Here is a 19,005-nt window from a genome sequence, read left to right as displayed (position 1 = left end):
AGTTAAATAGCTTTGACCATAGCAGGAAGTCTGTATCCAAAAATCGAGCCTACAATTCATTCCTTGGCGTAGTAGAACTGTCAACTCTCAGCCTTGCTACGATGGAGGTAAAATCCTTTGGTGACGTGAGGGTCAATGAAGTACAGCCTTATTACAATAAACTCCAATGTCTAAAAATTGTACTTATTTTGGGCTTGTACCACAGTAAGAGCCAGGATTTTAAGCTCTACTAAAAACAAAACAAACAAACAAAAAGACTTTATATATTTATGTTCATTTAAAAAATACTAGTAGTGATGTATTATTTTAAAATATACAGTTAATATATTTGGAGTTATTTCAAATTTATATTGAAATAAATGTATATATTTTCAGTATTGCTGTAGACAAGCATCTACATAAGACTGTTCAATTGATTATTGTTTTATATCAAACAATTTTTATAATACTCATTTTTATTGTTACAATATTTTATAAATTTTAAAGAATATGACGAAAAAGGTATTGTAGGTTTTGAAGGGTGGTCTCTGGGAGGAGTTGGGGTACAAAAGGGAAACAAGAATATGATTTAATTCTATTTACTTAAAATATGTTTTTAAATGTTAACCAATTCAGATAAATTGAAATCATGTATCTTTTCTCATCATAATGCAATAAAACTTAAATCAATAAAAAAAAAAAAAGATGGTGATTATTGAAATAGAGGAGGCTCGCAGCCACTGGCTCTTGCCCATAAGAAGACATTTCTTTGAGCAGGAGAACTTCATCCTGAAGCATACAAGTCCTGGCTTCTTGTCCGTAACAAATGCTGGGCCAAATACAAATGGTTCTCGGTTCTTTATCTGCACTGCCAAGACGGAGCGGCTAAGGACAAAAATGGCCTTTGGGTGAGCAGGCATGAGCACCATGGAAGCCATGGAACATTCTGGGTCCTGGAATGGCAAGACCAGCAAGAAGATCATCACTTCCGTCTGTGGGCAGCTCTAATCCTTCTGGCTTGTAGGCATCTTACCCGACAGACCATTTCTTATGGAGCCAGGAGAGCGCCCCACAGCATCTGCCTGCAGTAGCCCATAACTTCTGCTCTCACTCAAGTTCTTTAGGTTCTTCATGCCTTCCAAGTCTAACTGGATTGCAGAATTAAGTTTATAATTCTGAATAAAACTAAGTAAGAAAGAGAGGAAGAAAGGAAGAAAGAAAGGAAGGAAGGAAGGGAAGAAGGAAGGAAGAAAGAAGGAGACAGACACACAGACAGAGACACAGGACAATAAAGGTAGAAACTGGGATAATGTGTCTACAAGACTTGGAACACCTGGGATTTCTGACTGTCACTAGAAGGAAGGAGAGGGGTGTGAAAAGAATCCTTTCACCTTCACCTTCAGCCTTCCAAGGAAACCAACTCTACCCACACCTTTATTTATTTATTTATTTATTTATTTATTTATTTATTTATTATTTTTGGTTTCTCAAGACAGGATTTCTCTGTGTAGCCCTCGCTATCCTGGGACTCACTCTGTAGACCAGGCTGGCCTCGAACTCAGAAATCTGCCTGCCTCTGCCTCACAAGTGCTGGGATTAAAGGTGTCTGCCACCACCAAACAAATCGCCGTTGTTTCCAGCAGCCCAGCGTATGGTATTTTGTTTTGTCAACTCTCCGAGGCCAAGGCCCTAATAATACAATGGGGCCAGGGCATTGTTTCAAAGGCAAGGCTAAAGCCTGAGTGTCCTGAGGAACCTGGATTTGCTTCACACCTTTTCCAAGTGCTACGAATTATAAGATGACGAACCAGTTCTGGCATCATTTTTAAGTCTCTGCATCCGTAAATTAGAGGTAATGGCAATGACCGTGAATAACCGATAGCATTGTTCAGAGACTAATAGGATCCCTTCGCAAAGTGCTTAGCATGTAGCTTCACTCTCTAAACGCTCAAACTTCGAGAGCCAAGATGTCGGCTCTCTCTGGCAACAGCGAACACTTTAGAACTGCCTTAGTCTACCTGTTTTGACAGGTTTGTTTGTTTTTTTTTTTCTTAATCCAGGGCTGTGAGGAGAGGGACAGTGCCTTCTTGCTGATTCTTCCTGGAAAAGAACATTTGCGACCATAAGCAGGTAGTTATTGACTAGCTCCCCAGACTGGTTACACTCCGTGAGAGATCAAGGGTCAAACAGGGCTGGAATTCCTTTGGGAACAGTTTGTTGATAAGATCCCTGTGTATGATCGCAGCAAAGGCTCTTGGGAGAATCAGTCAGACAATGAAGAAGTGGTACAAGTAAGGGTGACATACTGGGACAAAATGGTGCCAAACAGGGACAAACAATGTGGGAGGGTGAACAACAGGTCTAGGAGAATTGAATCAGAACTAAGCTTTTGGAGATGAGTAGAGAGGAGCCATCTCCTTGTTTCCTTATCAGGAGACAAGGAAGGTGTGCTGATAGGGTCAGAGGAATCTGGGGGACTTCTGAGTGTGTGGCAGAGAGAAATTATATTGTGAATGTGAGTTGCCTCCCTGGGGGGCCATAGGAGTTCATCTCCAGCTGACCATCACTGAAGACTTCTAAGCAGGGTTGACACATGCAGGACCTTCTGCAAAGGTTGTCCTATAACAGGGGAGAAAGCAGGAAAGCAGTCAGGCTAGAGGAAGGGAAGCTGTGAAGATAAGGCAGGAAGTCTCATGGACAACGGCCATGGCTAGCGGGCAGCCAAGGGAGAGGAATTCTGGCAAGGAAAGGTCTGAGAGCAGAGGTGGCCCAGGGATGGCAAGGGGCACCTGAGAGAGTGGTGAGGGAGGTGAGAAGGTCAGAACATAGGCAAGGCAGGGCAGGGCAGGGCGTGATGAGAGGAAGGAGCCACCGGGCTGCAGGAGAGCAGGTGGGAGCGGTGCGCAGAGGTCAAGCGGGAGGATGCAGTCTAACTGTGTAGTCTGTCAGGGGAGAGGGACCTGTAGAGAGAATGCAAGGAGAGGAGAACAGATGGGAACAGGGACAGCAAAGAAAAAGAGGATCGGTGAGAGGCCTGGCATGGGAGAAAAGCTGGGCAGAGCACCGCTGCCTACCAAGGACAAGACCAGTTCTCCCTGGTCATGTCAGTGGTTGGTGGCATGCTCGGAGAATGAATGGCTCAGGGGCTGACTGGCAGTGGCATTAGGAATGGCCTCTAGGTTTCAGCCAGGCCAGTAGCTGGTTCCAGGGCAAGGGGACTTCATTTCTGCTCTTTATTCAACTTCTCATTCTGGAGAGGTTTAGTGTGGAATGCAGTTCCCAAGCCCAGTGGAAAACATGGATCTAGGAGCTGCACTGAAATAAGTCCCTCTTAGGTCCTGTAGGAATGAAGCCCCCTGAGCGGGTTCCAGTTGAAGAAAAAAATCTTTTCTCCATTCTTTTTTCACTCCTTCCTTCCTTCTTTGTTGTTTTTCTGGTAGTGCTGGGAATCAACCCCGGGAGAGCCTGTGAGTGCCAGGATGAACTAAATTCCCACCCAAGACTGATCCCGTTATCTTTACTAGCTTTTACTCCTGCTCAACACAAGCAGGGCCCTCACTGGCATACTCCATTTTCCCCATTAAGAAGGTGGAAGGCTTACTTGACCTAGAGCCCCGTGGATACCTCCTGACAGCCTCGGTGATACAGTGGCACAAAACCAGGACAAAGCCCTGGTCACTTGACAGATACCTATCACATCTAAACTCTGACTTGTGAGGTCATTAATCTATAGCCAGACAAGGGCCAATTGATCTCTAACAGTATTTGTGATGTGCTCCAAGTTGAGTCTCTGGTCTAGTCTTTGCATGGGTAGAAGTCTGTACCTGGGACCCTACCCAGAAGTAGAAGCTTTCTCACCGATGGCTGTCGCAGGAGGACTGATAGCCAAGCTATGCTCTGGATGTCATGTACTCACTCTCACTCAGCATATGGCCCCTACTCCCACCCCCCAAAAGCTGCTATATTAGCAGTGAAGCAAGGCAGGCACCTTTAGGGGAAAACTTCTATATTAACAAGTCCTCTCACATATATACATATATGTTATATATATGTATATGTTCTGGCTTTGCAGTAATCAAGACATGAAGTCACTGGGCTCTCTATTATTTCTATCTATCTATCTATCTATCTATCTATCTATCTATCATCTATCTCTCTATATATATGTGATTTTTATGTATATATATGTTTATATATGATTTTTGTGTATACATACACACACACACACACACACACACACACACACACACACATTCTTAATGTTGGCTATCAAGTTGACCAGATTTAGAATTACCTAAGAGACAAATTGCTGGGCATTTCCAGGGAGGTTGAGCTATAGAGAAAACCATCAAGGATGGAAGTGGCTCTTTCCCACTTCTGGGGTCCCAGACTACACCAAAAGCAGAGTGAGTGTGGAGCATTGATGGCTATCTCCTTCTCTCTGCTCCCTGACTGTAGGTGTAATAAAGCAAGCTCCTGTACACTCCCACCCCGCCATGCCAGTCTGTACTCTTAACCATAAAAAGCCAAACTAAACCCTTTCTTAACCATGAGTCACCTTTTGCCAGGAGTTATGGAACAACAGGAAAAGAGAAAGAAATATTTTCAAAGTCAACACAGAGAGAGCATCGTGACAGAGCTGAATGAGACCTGGAAGGGAGGGGTCTTCAGTCAGGTCACAGAACTGACAAGAGTCCTTTCCCAGAAAAGCTTCATCAGGTCCTAGGTTGTTGCGACAAAAGAAAATAAAAGACAAATGGAAAAGTCAAGAAAGGGGGGGCAGGAAAGATGTGAGTTTCCTAACACTCACAAGTCTATGGCACCCTGGTCTCTACAACCTTCCAGCGTTCCTTCCCAACCCACACTCACAGCATGGCTCCAAAGAACAACAAGGGAGTGGCCATAGGGATCTCCACAATTTCTGGAATGGATCATTCAGAGCACCAGGTGTTCTAAGTACTATTCTTAGCACCACAAACTGTCCAGTCATGAGGATTGCAGCCAAGAGTAGATACAGAGAAGAGAATGCCCATTTCTCAGACTCCCTGCTTACCTTGACTATTTAACTTAACTCCTGACCTCAGCCTCCCACACAATTGGTCCTTCCCAATGGCTTAAATGAGGTTGCTATGGAACCCAGCCTGTGTGATTTGAGTCCGCAGAGATCCTGCAGATTGCAGCGTGACTGTTTGTCCTGGCTAAGAAGGCTCTGCTTTGGTGCCTTCCCACTCCAGTCTCCTGGCTCAGAGAAATCTCAGAGATTTCTCTGAGCCAGGAGATTACAGCCCGTGGCTTTTATCTGAGCCACACCAGAAAGTTCTGGGAGGCCTTTATTGATCAACCCTCCGAGGCCAGGCAAATTTCCTCCATCCATTACATCAGACAGTCGAGTTACCTGGCAACCGTGGGAGTTGAATACCAATTACTTCCTGCTATTCACTTTCATGCCCACACACCTAACAGCAACCACAGCACACACTGCATGCACATCAGGGGCTCAAGATGTGCTTGCCTGAAAGATGCCCTTGAAGGCTAGAGCCCATAAGTATCCAGAAGTTTTACTGAAACACTCTGGATCTAGTACATCCAGCTCGTCATGTAGTAGTCAGGGACGGGGCATGAAAATTTGCCTTTACAATAATCTGGCGTGTGTGGCGGGTGCCACTGGCTCACAGACTACATTTTGACAATCACTGCTGTCGAATCAAAGGAAGAACTCCCAAGCCTAAGTCCTTCCTCCCTGACATCTTTTTCTCCCAGTGACAAAGCTCAACCTCTGGACAAACACATTTTGTGAACAGGGCTGCTAAAAGGTAAACTCTTTCCAAGGAGTGAGACGCTGAGACTTATGGCTTTCTCTCCCTCTTCTTGGCTATCTGGGCATGGGGAATTCCCGTGAGAGTCTGCCTGCCCTGTGGGTGTTGGGTAGCTCCCCACTCCCCAGGCCGATTCATTCCTTCTTCACTTAGAACACTAGAAGGCAGGTGTAGGGGCAGAGGGGGATGGGTGTCCCTTTGCCTGCACCTGGTTGGTTTGGGCTGGGACTTCTCCCTGCAGACTTCAAAATTCCAGAGTGAATCATCAATGAGCATCTTCAGATGGGGAAAGATAAGCTAAGCAAACACTCACACCTACAGCTGCCATTCCAGTAGCAGCAGACATGAGCTCACCGACCTTCCACCACCCGCCCATTCAAGTCTGCACCCCAGGGGCCTGTGACCTAGCAATGGGAAAACAACAGAAGGAAGAGGCATCTATCTCTATAGTCACAGGTGGCTTGCGATCATCGCTCATTGTGTGGCCGGGCAAAGTTGGTGTAGAAGGAAGCACACTCTCTTGTCACAGCTTTTTCAAACGGTGGGAAGGAATTCACCCCTGCCCGGGTTTCTTACAGGAGCTCACCCAAGCATCAACACATATCAACAGTTTAGGAAGGCCATACCTCTGGGGATTCCCTAGGCTCCCATGGTATCTCCAACTCCTGGAGCTGCCACAGTTTGTCCCCCACAAGTCTTTCCCCCCTTCTACAAGTCTTAATTGTAACAGTACATTGGATGTGCCAACATGGCTAGCCTTGCCTCGCCTATTCAAAAACAATCCAGGTCTGTAGATGTAATTAAAATGCAGAATCACTTGACTTTAAGCAAGGAGGATGATCCTATAAGATCTGAGTTCGCCCTAGACACACACACACACACACACACACACACACACACACACACACACACCATGGACAGCAGCTTTGGTCCAAGCCAGTGAATCCTGAGAGTCTGTTTGTGATTGAACTGCTTGCCTCCAATATTGTGTGAGCCAATTCCTTGTGCTATATCTTAATATGTGTATGAATACCTTCTACTGACTTTAGTTTGAGTTAAGTCCAAATTGGACAAAAGAATATCTTCCCCTATTTAGAAGGGGGGCCTCAGAACCTTTAAATATAGTAGCTTACATGGAAAAAGGAAATTTGAAGGTATGGTTAGGATTTTAAATTGGGAGCGTATCCAAGATCTGTGGAGGGCAGTGGGCAATATAATTCCAAGAGTCTTTATGAGATAAGAAGGGGGAGGAAGAGGGGAAGGGGAGAGATTTCAAGATGCTAAGCTGTCATCTTTGAGGATGGAGGAAAGGGAGGAACCTGAAGAGACGTAGGGAGAAATGTAGGCGACTATAGAAGTGGAAAAAGGTACGAAAACCACTTGGCACCGTCTTCCAAGGGTATTGCTTTTCCTATAGTAAGCATCATGGCTGGGATCATCTGTTACAGCAGCAATAAGAAATAGGTGTGAATCCAATTCAGAAGGATCCCTCGCCTGTACCTCACTGCCCTAGCTCTGGAGGGACCTTTTCTCTGCTGCAAAAGATGTTAAATAGCATTTGGAGGGGAGGGGCAATGCAATTAACCAATTAATTAAGCAGTAGCCAGCAATCTGGCTGACTGCTGAGCTGTGGCCAGTTGAGACATTTTCTAAGCCTTACTTCCGATTTCCTCAAAGTTGTGGTTTTGTTGGTGGCTCCTTAGAACCTGCTGTGAGTGAGGAGAGCAGAGGGGGTGAACCATTTTCATTTTGATCTTTGCTCAAACAATGTGCTTACACCTAAGGAATTTTCCACTGCCCCGAGGACCACACCTCTTCTTTAGGGTCTCTTTATTTGTCCTCCTTCCTAACACAGCATGTCTGGATTGCTGTGTCTACCCACCTTGTGAGAACTTTGTGAGAACAGTTCTAGAAGGGCCCCTGTTGGACCAGTGATTCAAGGAGACAATGCCCAGTTGGTGTCCTGCACTGGGAGGGCCACATGACCCAGCCGAGGCAGTTAGAGTCTGCCCTGAGATTTTTCAAATTGCGTTTAAATGAGAGGCAGTGGACATGCTCTGGCTGCTGGCTGTGACTCTGTCTTCCGGAATACAGAGCTTCATGAGGACAAGATGACAATGAGATTCAGAGATACTCTAGTCTACCTGATCAAGTCTGCCACGTATTTCCTTGCTGGATTTCAAGTGCTCTATTCTGGGTATATTCTAGCTATGAGTCCCATTCATTTTTAAATATTACAAATATACCACAGTCTGGCAGTCTTTGTGCTATAGGCACTTATACTTGTTATTAAAATGGATAAATCATCTTTACACCTTGGTCTCCTGGTGAGCCCTTTGATTTTCGAACTTTCTGTGCCATGTTGTTTTAATGTTTATTTTTGTGGATTTTGGTTTTGTGGTAATTTGTTTGGTTTTGGAGTCAAGGTTTGATGTAGCACAACCTTGGTATGTTCAAAGCCAAACCTGGCCTTGAACCCCTGGTCCTCTTGACTCCACTTTCCAAATACTGGGGTTACAGGTGTAACCTTTGAATATATTGGCTTATGTAGCAAAATGAAATTTGAAGGCGTGATTAGGATGTTAAATTAGGAGCTTACCCAAGATGCATGGCTCTGTGGTGCATGTGTGTGTGCTTGCGTGTGTGTATAATGACAAAAGTCTTTATGAGAGAGGAGGAGAGAGGATGAGCTGACAGATTTCAAGATGCTAAGCTACCATCTTTGAGACTGGAGGAAGGGGTGGGACATGAAGGAATGTAGGTGACCCTCACATCCCACTGTCTTGGATGTTGCTTTTCAGAAGCAATTTGACCCTATTTTTTTTAAAACCTGACATATTTTTTTGACTCTCTGGCATGGAAGTGATGAAGGCCATTTGCGTGGGCTGCGATTCTTTTTCTATTTAGTTATAATACCATGCTCCACTGAAGGGGGTTTGCCCCATAACCTTCCATTGTTACAGCTTTTGATTACATTTTGCTTTATTACCCCATTACCCCTTTTTTTTTCCTTTTGGGTTTTTTTTTTTTTTTTTTTTTTTTTTTTTTTTGAGACAGGGTTTCTCTGTGCAGCTCTGGCTGTCCTGGAACTCACTCTACCTCAAACTCAGAAATCCGCCTGCCTCTGCCTCCCAAGTACTGGGATAAAAGGCATGTGCCACCACTGCCCGGCTATCATTTTTTAGTCTACCTTTTATTCTCCTCTCCCTTGGAAGACATGTGTCTAGTGACTTCTTACTGACTACTCATATATATTTCCAATGGCAGAAAAATCACATTTCAATCCACTTACCGTCAGGACCATTTGCAGTACCAACTCTTGTGGCATTATACATTTAAGGCAGAGCAGCCATTTTCGCCATCTGCCTCTCAGACACTTCATCTTGTGATACTGACACCAATACCCCTTGGATAGGAGCTCCCCATTCTCCCTCCAACCCTAGGGAACTGCCATTTACTGTCCGTATTTATAAACTCAGCCATGTTACTGACCTCACTTAAACGAGATCATATCTTTGTTCTTTTGTGGTTGGCATACTTCACTGAGCAGAATGTCCTCCAGGTCCGTCTACTTTATAGCATGCACGAGGATGTCTTTCCTTCTGATGGCCGACTAATGTGCCACCCTGGGGTTAGGTCTGTTGCTTGTTTGTTGATTCATTGGGTTTCTTCTACCCTAGTGTTGCTATGATCAGGGACATTTAAATATTGCTTTGAGGCTCTGCTTTCAGATTTTTCTCATGCAATGTCCTAGTTTGTTTTCCATTGCTCAAATAAAGTACCTGAACCAAAAGCAAAGTAAAGATAGGGTTTATTCAGTTTATAGGTCCAGTCATTTTTTTGTTGCCAGGTCGAAGAAGTTCTTCATATGTCCTAGATATTTACCCTTATTGCACACAAATGTGCATGTGTCTTCTCCCATTCCTTAGATTGCACTTTCTGTTTTTAATTTTTATTTTATGTTTTCGCCTGAATGTATGCCTCTGTAAGGGTGTAGTGTCCCCTGGAGCTGGGGTGTAGACAGCTGAGAGCTGCCATGAGGGTGCTGGGAATTGAACCCAGGACTTCTGGAAGAACAGCCAGTGCTCTTAGCCACTGAGCCATCTCTCCAGTCCATAGACTGCCTTCTCTAAGATGCCATTGACTGTGTCATTCGACACACAGAAATGTTAATTCAATGTCATATAACTTAACAATGTTTATATATGTATGTATGTATGTATGTATTGCCTTTTGGCATCACATCTAAGACAACTTTGCCCAGCCCTGTGTCACAAAGTTTGATTTCCATGTCTTCTTTTGAGTTTTGAGTTTGGGGTCTTATATTTAAGTCTCAGATCCATTTGAGCTAACTTTTGGATAGTATAAAGTCTGTCCATCAATGTGGTACCTCAGTTGACAGTTCAGTGTAGCTCATTTTATGAGTTTAGTCTTTCAGAGGAAGCTTCTTACCCCAAGATGCCATTAGACACTAAGATCTCAGCTCTCCTTGTAGATGATCAGTTCCCGTTTACCAGCAGTCCTGCTTTATGGATGCATGGGATCCCACCGCCTCTCTTTATGTCATCTTAGCATACTATGGCTAACACCACATCCTTTTCAGACAGTCTTTTGGGCTCTTTCCTGGCCTCATAGCCACTATGCTCCCTCCTGTCCCCCACCACAGTGACTGGTGTGTCAAGATTCTGGTGTTCTGTGCGTTCTTCATTTCTCTCACCTGAAGATTCTCCTCTCCTTCTCGCAAGCTTAGCTATCCATAGGGGCTCTGCCTTTACTTATTTTATGAGGCATCTTCAAGTAGTATTTTCATTAAGAAGTGTTTTGTGCTACATGGGCCTGTCTTGTTGATGGAAGCCATAATTCACTAGAGCTCATTATGATCTGGTCATCTAACCACAGCCTTTGGGAGACAAAGACCTTGTTTCGTTCCTAATGGTGTTTCCCATTCAGTCATTCTGTATGAGGACCATGAGGATGATGCTAAAATTCACTGTCCATGGCCCAGATATGTAAAGCAGAATCCACCTCATTCATTACCTTAAATGGGCCGTTCCCCCCCCATTCATATGACATGTCTTGTGACTTTGCATAACTGTGCACTGTTTAATCTGGTTGGAGGGATGGGGCCCTTCTGGTTTTTATTCATCACTGAGTAGCTAATTCTTGATGGTAATCAATCAAGAATATGAAGATGGGGAGTTAGCTCAGTCAATAATAAGGACCTTGGGCTTATCCTCGGGATAAGAACAACGGGAAAAAGAATGTGTTGGTGCGCACTTGCAATCCCATCGCTGAGAAAGCAGACCTTGGAGCTTTCTGCCTGGGATGGTTTGCATATGCTCGGCCCAGGGAGTAGCACTAGTTGGAACTGTGACCTTGTTGGAGTAGGTGTGTCCCTGTGGGTGTGAGCTTTAAGATCCTCGTCCTAGCCGCTTGGAAGTCAGTATTCTGCCAGCAGCCTTCAGATGAAGATGTAGAACTCTCAGCTCCTCCTGCCTGGACGCTGTCATGTTCCTGATTTGATGATACTGGACTGAACCTCTGAACCTGTAAGCCAGCCCCAATTAAATGTTGTCCTTTATAAGACTTGCCTTGGTCATGGTGTCTGTTCACAGCAGCAAAACCCTAACTAAGACACTGACCATCCATGAGAAGACCAGCAGTCTCAACTGACCTGAAACCTGGAGGTTTTCAGACACGGAGCCACCAACCAGGCAACATATACAGGCTGATACGAGGCCCTGACATATATACAGCAGAAGATTGCCTGGTTTGGCCTCAATGAGAGAAAATGCACCTAACCTTTGAGAAACTTGAGGCCCCAGGGAGTGTGGAGTGTGGAGGCCTGGTAGGGTGGGGATGGGGGTATGGTTACATCCTCTTGGAGACAGGGGAGGGGGGAGTTATGGGAAGGGAAGTGGTCAGGGGTCAGACTGGGAGGGGGATGAAGACTTGAATGTAAAAAAGGATTAAAGAAAGAATTAAAATCAGTTTGAAAATAAAATTAAAAAAAAAAAAAAGATGCTGGCCATCCAAGGTAGTGTACTTAATGAGTTCCAGGCCAGTCAGAGACCTTGTCTTAAAACAAACAAAATAACAACAAAAACCCAGGTGACTCCTGACCACACACACACACACACACACACACAAATAAATGAACCTTTCCACTTTGGGCCTCAGAGAGTCAGAGGTCACTGTTGTTTAGAACAACAGCAGAATGCAGCCTTACAAACAATATGGGGGGCAATCCAGGCTTACCAACGTAGCCACAGGAAAGCCCTCTCAGATGGTTTCCACATCTTCCCAGGCATAAATCCCCAGGCACAGGACTAGACCTCCGGCTAGTACTCAGCAGATCCAGTGGCAGCTCCTGTCCTTGCTGTCTCGCCCTTGGGCTGCCCTTCCTACCCAGCACGATGCTGATCAGATAGATACACTCATCTCTCTAAGGTGCTCGGCCGACCCTGGGGGCTGGATTCCTAAGCTCTGAGCTGGGCAAAGTGGAGAGGGATTCCTGGATAGCCCTGCCTCCCGTCTTCCCAGAACGGAGAGAGTTCTGCATTCTGACCACTCTTTAAGGCTTCAAGCATCATTATCTGACTTTGCTTCCACCTCTGGGAAGCAGTGAGCCTCGAATGCAATAATAGACATAAAAATGCAATGGGAATAGCCTCCACACAACTGGACAACCCCATCCCTCCCACTGCAACCCTGCGGCATCCTCGGTCCACCCTCAGAGTCCTGGGAAAGAAGCACTTCTGTACTCCATGGCTTTTTTTTTTCCCCATGCACCACTGGTGCAATGTCTTGGTGCACTTGGCAATGGAGAGTGGATATCACTTTAGAGTCTGCAGTTGATAGCTTCGTCTAAGCATAAATATAGGACATGTTTGTTGTAGGACAATAGAGAACACACAAATCCACAAAGAACAAAGGGAAATTGTTGGTAGGCTTTCCTGTCCCCTCCCAGCGGAGAACCCCGTCTGTCTGGGTGTACTTCCTTAGCGCTGCCCTGCTCTGTGAGTTCTGGAAAAAAATATGCATACCCTTTGTTCATATGGTGGCCCATCCTGCCTCATCTTACTTAACATCAGAGAATAAGCTCCTCTCCAATGTTTAATTTATTCTTAAAACCTTAAAATTGTGGCCTGGAGAGATGGCTCGGTGGTTAAAAACACTTGGCTGTTCTTCCAAAGGACATGGGTTCAATTCCCAGTCCCCACAGCTGTCTGTAATGCTAGTTCCAGGGGTTCTGACTCCCTCACACAGGCATGCATGCAGGCAAAACACCAATGCACATAAAATGCAAATAAATAAATCATTAGAAAACTTTCTTGCCCCTAGAGGCATGGCAGGCGTGGCTGCTCTGTCACAGGTGCAACAATAGGTGGCAGGGAGGAGAGAAGATGTTTATGCTTGGTGTTCTGAGCTATGAACACCTAAATGATTAGCAGCCTAACACTTCTGAAATAATCGAGCCTGAGATGGCTACCAGTCTGGTGCCAGGCAGGACCAAATGGGCTCCCGGGGGGTGGAGGGTGAGCTGGAGACTAGAAGAATCCCACCTGGGACTGTGGGTCCTGGGTGACAGTGAGCATGAGGCAGATGACCCTTGCACAGGGCCACTCTGGCAGGCCAGGAGAGGAGTGAGCTCAAGACGACCACCAGATTAGCACCATGGGGTGTGAACGGGGAGCTCACCTAAGATGTCCACTTGTCCAGCAGTGGCCAGACTATGCCTGAGATAACCCATGCCTGGCACCATAATGCACAATCAGGGGCACAGCACTCCTGAGGTGACTCCAGACACTCAGAGACTCCAGGCACACCACTAAGAGCAAGTCAGCAGTAGAGAAATGGAAGAGAATGAGAAACAGAAGGGCGTGGGCACCTTGTAGAGAGGCAGAACTGCAGACTCAAGGGTCACGAGGAGCCTGATGTGAGTAGCTGGTGATGCCACCTGGGATCATAGTGGGTTCCTGACCTGTGCTGTCACAGGGAGGGGGCACATCTTGGTCTGTAACCCAGCAGCAGCTAGACAGATGTCCCTGGTCTGCTGCTTCTGCAGCAGTTGGGAGAGTGGGCCCTGCACCTCACCTGGGCAGCAGAGTAGAGTTGTCCCTGATGGCAGAGTTGTGGATGAGCTAGCTCCAAGGGTGCGTGCATGGGAGAGCTGGCCCCATCACTTGTCTGTTGTGTGGTGACATTAGGGAGAGATTAGGTTAAAGAGAGATGACCCTTCCCCACCCCTTGTTACTTATGGCAAGAGGAGAGCTGCCCTGGAGTCATCAGAGTAGGAGAACTGGTCCTGCCCCTCACCTGCTGCAGCACTCAGGAGAGCAGACCCTACACCTCACTTGGGCAGCACCCCAATGGTGGGGGCATGGGTGAGCCAGCCCTGAGGGTTTAAGCATGGGAGAACTGGCCCCACAATTGTCTGCTGGGTGGCAGCATGAGCAAGGGAGAGGTTCTCTCCCCCCACTCCTACCCCTTGCCATCTATGGCAGGCAGGAGAGCTGGCCCTGGGGTCATGAAAGCAGGAGAACTCTGCCTGTCACCTGCTGCAGCACCCAGGAGAGTGCGAAAGAGCCAGGGCAATGGCAGCTAAGAGAGAGATGCCTTCCTCCCCGCTCTTGTCCCTCACCATCTACGGCCAGTGGGAGAGCTGGCCCCCCAGGGTCATGAGAGTGGGAGAGCTGGCCCTGTCCTTCATCAGCTGTAATACTCAGGAGAGCAGGCTCTGCACCTTGCTTGGGCAGCAGGGTAGAGGTGACCCTGGTTGTGGGGGTTGCTGGTGAGCCACCTCCAAGGGCATTGAGAGTAGGAGAGCCAGCAGGCTGACCAACTCTGATACCTCTCAGGGCTAGACCAGGGCTTTGAATTGGCTCAGCCCAACATATACCCCATTGATGAACTGCTGGAGTGCATGAAGGACTGGTCAGTCCTCCAGATCCAAAACTACAGAATCATCAGGACACAGAGCAACAACAAAATATCTAAGAGGAGTCCCAGTGAGGTTCTAGTATTGATACAGTAGCAGAAGCCAGAGGCCTTATACCAGACCAATAAGTCATTGCAATGAACATTTGCAAATGAAGACCTATGGGCAAAAGGGTGTACTGTGTGACACACCATGACACACTACAGCTTCTGTTGGGGGGAGGTTGTAAGGGAAGAGGGCAGGTACAAGGGGAGGGGGAGATGAGTGGGATTCAGGAGAATGATGTGAAGTTCACCAAGAACCAATAAGAAGTTAAAAAAAAAAAAAAGCTTTAAAATTGATGTGTAGTACAATTCCCAACAGGAAATATACACGCAGTAGATTTGTGAGTATTCCACAGACGTCTTGTAATTTATTTATTGACACTCCAATTACAGAGTAGTCCTTCCCTTTGAATTTCTAAGCAAATGAGTTACATCCTAAGACACTATACAAATGATTGGGTTTCCATTAATTCTTTCATTTAGAAATCAACATTTTTAAAGCCATGACATAACCCAATGTCTGCACTTGATCTAAGTGTTCTGTGCTGGAGTGTGGGTGTTGGCTGAACACCAAAGAGGAAATGTGCATCTAGAGAAAAAACGTGAGGAAGTTAGAGTTCTGGGACAACAGTTGACAAGTCTGACTTAGACATCTGTGCCTCTGCTGCATCTCTAGTAGGACGCTATGTGGCTAGGTACCACTCTGGCTAAACTACTATAGCTTTATGGGGAACAGTGTAGCTGTAGAGGAGAAAAACTCAAGACAGCGCTCCCAGAAAGCGCTAGTTTCAGCTCTATACTTGCGTGAGTGGCAGTTCCTTCAAGGCCTCCTCCCAGTTTCCTTGATGATAAAATGGGGATCAATGTGCTGCCTTCATGGAATAGGGAAAGGGCTTCATCAGTCAGAGTTCTGGAAGGACCTAGTTTTGTTCACATTATATCACTAAACTTGTGCATCATGGCTATGCACCCATGCAGGAACCACCAATATATTGATAATTATAGTCACAGCTGAATATGTGTCCATTTTTTTATGGTTTACTATGCACATGGTCCTAATGGAAGGAAGTGTGTAACGGCTACTAAGAAGAGGTTGGAACTGAGGGCAGTACTCTGAATGTTCAAGACCAGGCACAGTGGCTCATGTATGCAATCACCACATTTGGGAGACAGAGGTAGGAGGATTATTGTAAGTTCAAAGTACAACAGGTTAATTTAGTGGATTCCAGCTCAGCCTGGGCCACAGAGCAAGATATTGTCTCAAAGAAGAAGAGAAGGAGGAGGATGAGGAGGATGAGGAGGTCGAGGAAGAGAACAAGGAGGACGAGGAGGAGGAGGAGGAGGAGGGAACAGAAAGGAAGGAAGAAAGAAAGAAGCTAAATAAGACTAAAATATAACACAAATAAGACAACCAAACAGGTATGGATAATGCCAACCACGCTCGCTGTAAATTTCCTATACCAGTGCACTAAATATATACATAGGCTATATCCTAGCTTCAGCTATCAACTTGATGAGCCTAGAGTCCTTTGAAGGAGAGTTCCCATTGAGGGATTACTTAGATTAGAGTAGCCTGTGGTCCTGTCTGCGAGGGATGGTCTTAACTGATGGTTGCTGTGGAGCACCTCATCTGCCATGAGCAGCGCCATCCCAAGGCAGGTGGGCCTGGGTGGTAGAAGAGGGCTATCCCGTGAGTGAGCCAGACAGCAAACAAGCAAGCCTGTTTGCTTGTGATTCCTGCCTTTTGTTCCTGCCCTGACTTCTGTTAATGATGGATTATGACCTGCAAGTATAAGATAAAATAAACCCTTTCCTCCCCAAGTTGCTTTTGGTCAAAGCGTTTTATCAGAAGAGCAAGCTAGAATGGGTTAAATGAAGAGGTGAGTGACCAAGAATGGAGAGGCTTCTGCAGGGCAGAGTCGTGTTGGTGGTGCATATTTTAGCTCAATGGATCAGATAAGACTGTGGTGCTCTCATCCGCAGGGTTGCCTGGTGATACAGTGAGATCCTCATCCTTGAAATTACATGGATAAAGACAGGGACATCAGCACATTTTTGTATCTTTGAGGAGATGAGTTTGTACATCACAGTCAATTCTGAAATTCAATAGTTCCCTAGATCAGGAAGCATAATCTTTCCATAGCTTGTTCCATCCACTGTGTACAGATTCTACACAGTGGACTCACCATGATCCACAATGGATTCAGGAAGCTGGGAGAAAGACTTTCACCTGTAAATTGGAGAGACTGATGAGACTAAAGGCTCTGGTCCATCGTGAGGGGCTCTCTGGAAGCCTCCATGAGCCTCTGAGGTTCATTTCTACCCAGTAACATCATCTGTGACCCTCCTTGTTGCCTCTGGTACCCCATTGTCAGAGTATGTTTTTGTTAATATCCTTACATGAGAGGCAGTAAGTTGAATGACTTCCCAGTCTTAAAACTGAAAGTCCTGGGTCCCAGGGCAAACGGGGGTGGTTGTTCAGCCTGGGAACCAGCGAACGTACAGGCAATTCATCTCAGAAACTTTGGAGCCTCTTGGAGAGCCAGACCAGAATGGCAGTGCCTAGCTAGAAAAGGTCTCACCCACAACTTCAGACTCCTGGCTCAGCTCCCAGCTATTGCCTCCACCTGCATTGTAAGCCAAAGAAAAACAGGAAGTTGAAGAAAAAGAGGAGGTCACAAGGCACCAATAAGGAACAGCTTGAAGCTGACTGAGAAAGTGGTCAGGTAACACGTGTTTAAGCTACTGTCTGGCAACCAAACGACACCAGGAAAATCCTGTGTCATGTCTACTGATAGATATTGGCAGTGATCTACCAATATGTCCCTTTCCCCCAAATCCAGGGCATCTCACAAGATTCTGTAACTGACTCCTCTTTGGAAGTGTCCCCACTGGGCTCAGTTTAGGAATTTTCTGACCCATACCCCACATTCCCATCCTGTTTAAACTGTAGAGAATCTTTCCCTCTGTACCTGACAAGCTGGCTGTGTGAGCTAGCCAGATAAAGTAGTTCTTTCCTGAGCTCTATCTAGGTGGTGTTCCCCAAATTTGATGGGCTTCTTCTGGGATCCTGCATCTGAGAAACACAAAACAGGTCCCCGGCTGTTGAGGTTACTCCAAGATTTGGGGGATATACTTACAGAAATAGATGATTATGGAACAAAATATAAAATTTATTTGATTTTTAGGAAAAAGAAAGAATTCATATTAAAAAAAATGTAACTCTTGGGGTTAGTCAGGTCAGGCCATATCTCCAGTCTTATCTACATTCTTCTCTAGTCTTTCCCAGATGTGGAAACCTATTTACTATTTAGAACCCAGGGCCTTGAGGTGAGACATTTGACAAAGGTGAGTTCCATGTTGGCCCTTCTGAGCACCTAAACTTCTTGGTGCTTTAGGCTAGCCCGTATCCCAGGGACATTTGGTGTAACACCCCTCTGAGCATAGGTGGCTTGTCAAGAAGACCCCCAGGCTCCTCCAGGACCTGGATACTCATTAACTCTCTAAGGAGGTGTGCTAGGTAGACTTATGTCAACATAACACACAAGCTAGAGTCATCTGAAAGGAGGGAACCTTAACTGAGAGGTGCCTCCATAAGATCCAGCTGTAGGGCATTTTCTTACTTAGTGATCAATACAGAAGGGGCCAGTCCAGTATGGACCCCAGGGCCACCATCCTTGTGCTAGTGGTCCTGGGTTCTATAAGAAAGCAGGCTGAGCAAGCCATGGAAGGCAAGATAGTAAGTAGCATCCCTCCATGGCCTCTGCATCAGCTCCTGCCTCTAGGTTCCTGCCTTGTTTGAGTGCCTGTCTTGACTTCCTTTGGTGATGAACAGGAATATGGACGTCTAAGCCAAATAAACCCTTTTCTCCCCAATTTGCTTTTTGGTCATGGTGTCTCATTCCCACAGTAGAAACCCTGAGAGAGGAGAAGAGAGTCCGTCACATCTCAGATCGCAGTTCTGGGAGTTAGCACTAAATACTGATCACATTGAATGTTCCCAGAGTTCCTCACAAGCCCTTTGACCCCCTCTCTTTGTTTCACTCTTGGGCTGTACTCGAGCCTCTAGGATATACTGCTGAGCTTCAGGACCCAGAATGGAAAGGGACTGGGAAGACCAACTCATGAAGATGCCCACCCTCACAGTATCAGCCCACCCCTCAGCCCCACAGTATCAGCCCACCCCCACCCCCACAGTATCAGCCCACCCCTCAGCCCCACAGTA

At 46.1% G+C, this 19,005-nt stretch overlaps 1 protein-coding gene and 1 non-coding gene across 2 annotated transcripts in view; one reads left to right on the top strand and one right to left on the bottom strand.

Annotated features, from left to right (window-relative positions):
• Slco2a1 (solute carrier organic anion transporter family member 2A1) overlaps positions 1 to 19,005 on the bottom strand; it is an 84,084-nt gene that overhangs the window by 56,803 nt on the left and 8,276 nt on the right. The gene's annotated exons all lie outside the window — the stretch shown is intronic.
• Positions 13,129 to 13,258, top strand: LOC116074120. The gene has a single exon (XR_004112090.1). It is a non-coding gene; the product is annotated as a small nucleolar RNA SNORA17 (small nucleolar RNA).

This window comes from Mastomys coucha, unplaced genomic scaffold (assembly GCF_008632895.1).
Source record: "Mastomys coucha isolate ucsf_1 unplaced genomic scaffold, UCSF_Mcou_1 pScaffold23, whole genome shotgun sequence".
In the NCBI taxonomy this organism is placed as follows: domain Eukaryota; kingdom Metazoa; phylum Chordata; class Mammalia; order Rodentia; family Muridae; genus Mastomys; species Mastomys coucha.
This window is presented reverse-complemented; position numbering and strand designations above follow the sequence as displayed.